We start from the raw sequence: 7799 nt of genomic DNA, 5'->3' as shown, positions 1-7799 counted from the left end.
TGGCTGCACAATTTTACATTCTCACAATAACATATATGCATTCCTATTTTTCTACATTCTCACCAACACTTGTAGTTTCAGGTTTTTTTAATAATAGCTATCTAGTTAGTATGAAATGATATCTCACTGTGGTTTTGATTTGCATTTCTCTAATGGCTAATGATATTTATCATCTTTTCATGTGCTTATTGGCCATTTGTATATCATCATTGGAAAAATGTATATTTAAGTCCTGTGCCCACTGCAATACAATGAAAAACTTGTTTGGTTTTTGTCCTGGGGAAGCAACCTCTGAATCTGTGGAATTTCCAGTGATAGGAGTGTCTTTTGTCCTTCATGGTAGGCCCAGGACCACACTTGATAGTTCATATGCTTATGAGATGCCAGGGAGGGACCAAGGATACCAGCAGTCTTAGGGTGGGGCCTAGTCCCACCAGAGAGACCAATCATGTGATTAGGGGGTTGGGGCTTTGAGCCAAGGCCTATGAGCCCCACCTCCCCAACCTCTGTGAGGGAACAAAGGCTATAGACTGAGCTCAACCATGTGGGTATTGATTCTGTCAATCAGGCCTATGCAAGGAGAACCCTTTGAAACTCCTTTGGGACTCTCAACACCACCATGAACTTCTATGATTGAGAAAATACATGACTGCTGTGCCAGGAGAGTGATGCATTCTGATTCCATGTAGAGAGGGCCTTTGAGACCCTCTCAGTCCTTGCCCTATGTGTCTCTTCTTTTGGCCCCTTCTAATTTATAACTTTTTTCTATCATACAGCTACAATCCTAATTATATCATTTGAAGAAGTTGAGGGAGTTCTTGTGAGTTATTCTAGCAAATTATCAAATCTGAGGGGGTGGTGGAAAGTCCCAAATTTGTACTCAGTTGGTGAGAAGTACAGGGCCTGGGCCTCCGAACTTGTGACTGGTGCCTGAAGGATGATCTTGTAAAGGATGGCCCTATACCTGTGGGGTCTGGCCTAACTCCAGGTAGTCAGAGTTAGAATTGCATTGGATTGAGTGACCTGGAAGTACTGGCAGTTGCTGACTAAAGATTCTGATAGCAACAGTTGGTGTTAGAAGCTGTGCAGTTGAATCGATATTTTTTTGATAGTCTTCTTATCCATTTTTAGATTGGATTGCTTGTCATTTTGGTGTCGACTTCTAGCAGTTCTATTAAACTGCTTATCAAATATACAGTTTCCAATTACTTTCTCCCATTCTGTAGGTTGTCCTTTTACTTTGTTGATAATGTCCTTTGATGTGCACTAGTTTTAAATTTTGATGAAGTTCCATTTATCTATTTTTTCTTTTGTTGCTCCTTCTTTTGGTGTAAAACAATATGGTATATTCTTATCAGATAGTAACTGTTCTAGTTTGCTAGCTGCTGGAATGTAATATAGCAGAAACGGAATGGCTTTTAAAAAGGGGAATTTAATGAGTTGCTAGTTTACAATTCTAAGGCCGAGAAAATGTCCCAATTAAAACAAGTCTATAGAAATGTCCAATTTAAGGCATCCAGGGTTCAAGAAGGCCAACGACGTTCAACGTTTCTCAGCTGGAAGGGCACATGGTGAACATGGCAGTGTCTGCTGGCTTTCTCGTGGCTCTACCAAAAAAGGGACTCTCTCCAAAACGTTTCCTCTTTTAAAGGATTCCAGCAAGCAACTCCACCTTCACTGGGTAGAGCCATACCTCCATGGAAATCATCTAATCAAAGGTTACCACCCACAATTGGGTGGGTCACATCTTCATGGAAACAATCAAAATGCTCCCACTCAGCAATATTGATTGAGGATCAAAGGGCATGGCTTTTCTGGGGTCCACCACCACAGATTCAGACCAGCACAGTAACACATATTTGAAGCAAGTTTCCTGAATCCATTCTGACTTACATACTTCTAAAAATGAGAGTCTGTTACATGTTTCATCATGTACATTCCCCATTTCACACAAAAAAGCCCTGAAGGTAGTTGTCATGGTCAGGTTCACGTGTCAACTTGGCCAGGTGGTGATACCTGTTTGTCTGGTTGGGCAAGTGCTGACCTGTCTTTTGCTATGAGGACATTTCATGGAATTAAATCATGATCACGTCAGCTACATCCACAGCTGATTCTATTTGTAATCAGCCAAGGGGAGTGTCTTCTTTAATGAGTGATGCTTAATCTAATCACTGGAAGCCTTTTAAGGAGTATTCAGAAGAGACAGGCTCTCTTCCTACTTTGGCCAGCAACGCTCTCCTATGCAGCCCATTCAAACCCTTCATCGGAGTCATCAGCTTCACAGCCTGCCCTACAGATTTTGGACTCTACGTTCCCACAGTTACATGAGACACTTATAAATTTTATCTTTATGAATATTTCTATTGCTTCTGTTTCTCTAGAGAACCCTAAGTAATACAATAGTTTATAGCAAACATAGTACTTACAGTAGACAAAATAAAATGGGATAAAGTCCAAGTGCTATTTCAATGTAGGTCCAAATCCATCCCTCCATTTTTCTTTTTGTTGCTGTTTTTGCTTATAACTGAATATTTTAAATAAATTTTAAGAATATATAATAAGGTGATACATGATCATTGTAAGAAACCATGTAATACTAGAGTAAATAAATAGAAAAAAATAATATAACTCCTCCCAAACCACACAATTTTTAAAATATTTTTCTACATCTTTCTTAGTCTCATTTAAACATGTACCTATATTTCTTTTTCCTTTTTTTCAAAAATATGATTATATTATTCCTCTTTTTTCATTTAACAACACATCATTGTTGTACTTCCAATTAATACATGAAAATACTCATTGTCTTTTAATGGCTGCAAAATGCTTCATAGTATGAGTGTCCAATAATTTATTCAACCATTCTCATTTTTATGGGCACCTTGGCTGCTTTTAGTAATTCACTTCTACAAACAATGCTGCAAAAAACGTTCCTTTACATAGGTGTTTATGTAATGGTGGTTTTATTTCTGTAGAACCAAGTCTCCAAATCAGGAGTATTGGAAAAGTAGATTCCATTTTTAAATTGAATAGATACTGCCAGCAAATCAATGACTTTTCCTGTTTAGCATAATATTGATTCAGAGGTTTACACATAGAAATATTTATAGCAAGTGCATATAGATGGCTTAGTATACACAGATATATTTCCTTGCTCTGTCAGCTGAGAGAGCCTAGAAGCAATGACACCCTAGTAGCAACAGGCACACCCAATGCCAGGTCTTGATTCCTAATACCATACTCCAACAAAAGAAACCAAGGCTCCTTAGAGAAATGGCCGACTCTAAAGCTAGTACAGGGAACATGAGATGAATATGGAACATCTTGTAGTGCCAAAAAGTAAGGAAGTACTAAAAAACAAACACAATGATGGGGGTATATCAAAGGAGCCAACTGAAATAATGATTGAATAAATAAATAAATGGTGGAGAATAGGCAAATCACTCATGCAAAAGAATTACAAATAATTTATGTAGCTACTCCAACCTCAATGAGGGAGAACATAACGCCCCTCTCCTGAAGTGTGAACTGTGGCTAATGACTCCTTTCCAAAGAGTACAGTAAGGAAAGGGGGAAAAAGAGTAACTCTGCAATGAGAAACTGGAGCAACACCACCTCAGCCAGAGATCAAGGTCAACATCAGCCATGAAAGTCAAGCTGATAGTACATACCCTCAATACAATGTAATCAGAATAGTACTTTACCTCTGTGCCCTTCCTCCCAAAACTTATATAACCCCAGCCTCATCTTGAGAAAAACATCAGACAAATCCCAATTTAGCTTCAGTTGTTCAGAGTTTTTATTTGGGTTGATGGTAAAGTTTTGTTAAGATGGTGGTGATGGTAGCATAACACTGTTTTGAATATAATTAACAGCACTAAATTATATATGTGAATGTAGTTAAAAGGAGAAATTTTAGGTTGTATTATGGTACTAGAATAAAATTAAAAAAACAAACAAACAGGACTGTACAACACAGTGAACTCTAATATAAACTTTGGAAATAGTTAATAGTACAATTATAAAAATGTTCTTTCGTGAATTGAAACAAATATACCACATTAATGCAGGGTGTTATAATAGCATATGGGAACTCTGTATTTTATACATGATTTTTCTGTAAACCTATAACTTCTCCAGTAAAAAAAAAAAACAAAACAACTGAGGGACAGTCTACAAAATACCTGGCTGGTACTCCACAGAACTGTCAAAGTCAGCCAGGAACTTCTGAGAGACTGTCACAGCCAAGAGGAATCTAAAGAGACATGATGACTGAACATAACGTGGTATCCTGGATGGGCTCCTAGAACAGAAAATGGACCTTAGGTAAAAACGTAGGAAATCTGAATAAACTATGGACTTTAACTTTGCTTTCATCCACAGTAAACTTTTAAAGTTCATTAAGTGATTTCTTCAACTTGTGCTTATTGGGAAGAATGTAGCTTCTGGGATTTTAAGTTTCCTTTTAATTTAGCATGAATTCTGTAAGAAACGGAGCTCTCAAAGGGTTTGGGAATAACAAGAGCTTAAAGACAGACAACCTTGCTCTCTCTCTTTCTCTCCATGTTTTCCCTCCCCCCTTCAATGAAGAGGATTTATAACTCAACCTTTTATCAGCTAGTGCCCAGCTTTAATGGGGAGGGGAAGGGAGGGGAGGGGAGGGGAGGGGAGAGAGACATTATGTGTATGTTTGCTTTGGCCTCCTTTATGTCCTCTACCAGATGGAGGAGCTCTCAGGGGTCTGCACAGCTGTCGCAATGGCAGTGATGTGTGACTGGCTTATTCTTCATCCCTGTAGCTGGCCTCATGGGATTTCACGTGGTGCTGGTGGCTGGGGATGTACAACCAATGAACAGGTTACGGGGAAGTTCCGCGGAGGTATGAACCCTTTCACAATGGCTGCTGCAACAATGTCAGCCACATGCTCTGCAGTTCCCCAGCACCCAAGTATTTGGGGCAACTAAAAAGAGAAAAGACTGTTCTAGTTTGCTAGCTGCTGGAATGCAATATACCAGAAACGGAATGGCTTTTAACAAGGGAAATTTAATGATTTGCTAGTTTACAGTTCTAAGGCTGAGAAAATGTCCAATTAAAACAAGTCTATAGGAATGTCCAGTCAAAAGCATCCATCCAGGGAAAGTTACCTTGGTTCTAGAAGGCCAATGAAGTTCAGGGTTTCTCTCTCAAGTGGAAGGGCACATGGTGAACACAGTCAGGGCTTCTCTCTCATCTGGAAGGGCATGTGGCGAACACGGCGTCATCTGCTAGCTTTCTCTCCTGGCTTCCGGTTTCATGAAGCTCCCCAGGAGGCGTTTTCCTTCTTCATCTCCAAAGGTTGCTGGCTGGTGGAATCTCTGCTTCATAGTGTTGCTCTCTCTGAATCTCTTATTCTCCAAAACTCTCTTTTATAGGACTCCAATAAACCAATCAAGACCCACCCAAATTAGTAGAGACATGTCGTCCCTTAATCCAGTTTAACAACCACTCTTGACTAAATCACATCATCCAGGGAGATGATCTGATTACAGTTTCAAACATACAGTATTGAATAGAGATTATTCTACCTTTATGAAATGGGATTTATATTAAAACATGGCTTTTCTTAGGGGGCATGCTTCCTTTCAAACCAGCACAAGACAATTATTACCTGACTTCCCTTCCTTCGGCCAGAAGTGTCAGGTGGACAGATAATTGTGCAGATCACAGAAAATGGCATCTGGGGAAAGCTGAGGACAACTTAAGTCTAAGGGATGCTTGGAGATAGCAGAGAGCCAGTCTGCAGGTGCTGAGTCTCCTCCTCCTCCTATGCTGGACCTGAGCTGCTCCACAGGACCACGAGCACTTCCTTCTGGCTACTACTGAGGATAGCAGCCTCTTGGGCAAGGACAGCCCCTCCACACCTCCCATGTACACGTATCGGCCAGGCTATAGTAGCAGCAGTGCATCAGCTGCCAAGCCTCATTCTTCCAGTGTCAAGTTGAGTCGTGGTGACAACTTGAAGAAACCACCCTCAATTACAGAGAGTAGCTGCCATCCCAGCTACCACTCAGAGCCCAGCTTGGAGCCAGGGAGTTTCCATTCCCCCACCTTTGGCAGAAGCTTTCACTTCCATCCACTATCTAGTGGCTCACGCCATTTTAGCCTCAAGTCGGCCCGGGGTGCAGGCTTTGAGATTGGCCAGTTTCAGGCCACTTGTTCAGCGGGTACAACCTCCCCCTCCTATAAGAGCCTGGCCAACCAGACACGCAATAGAGGCCTATCTTATGGCAGCCTGCTCACTCCTTCAGATAGCCCTGACTTTGATTCAGTGCAGACAGGAAGGACCTCAAGCCACACCTCTCCCTTCCTGTCAGCCCGATTGGCCCAGCATCTGGAAGCCAAGAGGCACCCACGTTTGGTGCCAAATGGCCCATCACACCAAGAGCCCTTACCAGTCCAGTATGACAATCTGTCATGCCACACTGTGGCCTCCCTCCAGGAACAAGAGACACTGCTGCACCAGTCACCTCCACTCCCAGGCCATGAGGAAAAACCAGGCTTGGGGGATTCAGACATACTGTCAGCATGGGGCTCAGGCCATGCCCCTTGTACAAGCTCCTCCTCAGATGATTTGAAGCAATCACCTTTGGGCAAGACTCCACGGGGATGCCCAGCTGTTTCCTGTTTTGGCAAGGTGGATGGGCTAAGGGGCTTGGGACTAGGGCCCCCTGAACCTGGCCCGACTGCCCCATACCTAAGCCAACCCATATCTTACAGCAGCCAAAAAGCCCCGCCTGGTATCTCTGAGATGGAGGAAGTGGTCTTGCAGCCATTATGGACACCCAAAGATGAAGTACAGCTCAAGACCACCTACAACAAATCCAATGGGCAGCCCAAGAGTATCGCCTCAGCCTCCTCTGGCCCAGGCCAGCCATTTCTCAGTAGCCCCATAAGAAGAGGAGTCAAGAAGGTCAGGGCTGGGTGGTACCACCTACAAGATTTCAGTGTGAGCCTTCAGCCCACCCCCACCCCATGCCTCTATGTCTACACCAAAGGGTCTCCTTCCCTCGAGGAGTGCTCCTTTTCTGCATAGACATTTTTTAAACCACCAATTCCAAGAGGATAAGGAGATTTTACAAAATGTGATAGGGTTGGGGAGTTGGAGAGTTGGGGCCCTGAGACTGGGGTTACAACCCCCTTCTACCTTTTAAGGCCTTCCCTTCCTGGACCAGACTCAGTGGACATTTGTGCAACTGCTCACCTCGGAGGGAACCAGATCATTTTAAAAACAGAAATACTTTAATTATTATTACAGATTCTATTTTTTTTCCTCTTCTATATTTATCTGTATTTATCTGTATATACACACACACACCCCAAAGAAATTATATATCCATTCTGGGATGGAGAAATGAGGAATATATATAAGGACCAGCAGGAAAAGGGGAGACATGAGATTCTCCTTTTCCCCATGGTTCCCTTGCTTCTGTCCCAGTTACTGACTAAGAAATAGCACCCCCTGTTGTTGGTACTAAGTGATCAGGAAAGAAACCTGGAGAGAAGTAAGCCTGGGACTTGGACTTGGTCAGTGGAGGGAAGGACTTGGAGAGGACAGTTAGTTTTCTTGGCTTATCGGCACTGCGTTTCCCTAGGAAGGGGTTACAGCCCCGTGAGATTGGTGGTAGCGGGGGGAGGTCAGGAGAAAGAGGTTAGCCTGCTCAAGAAACAACATTGGATAATTCCCCCTTCTTGGATGAGGGGGATTAGGGTGGGCTTCTTCAACTAGCCCCTCAAAGCTTCCCCTGAACTCACACAATTAC

The 7799-nt window shown here is 42.5% G+C and overlaps 1 pseudogene; it reads left to right on the top strand.

Moving 5' to 3' along the window:
* Positions 1-3308: 3308 nt before the first annotated feature.
* LOC143672152 (palmitoyltransferase ZDHHC5 pseudogene) lies at positions 3309-6989 on the top strand (annotated as a pseudogene).
* Positions 6990-7799: the final 810 nt, after the last annotated feature.

The sequence above is a fragment of the Tamandua tetradactyla genome, chromosome X (assembly GCF_023851605.1).
Source record: "Tamandua tetradactyla isolate mTamTet1 chromosome X, mTamTet1.pri, whole genome shotgun sequence".
In the NCBI taxonomy this organism is placed as follows: Eukaryota; Metazoa; Chordata; class Mammalia; order Pilosa; family Myrmecophagidae; genus Tamandua; species Tamandua tetradactyla.
Note: the sequence above shows the minus strand (reverse complement) of the source record. Positions and strands in the feature narration are given on the sequence as shown.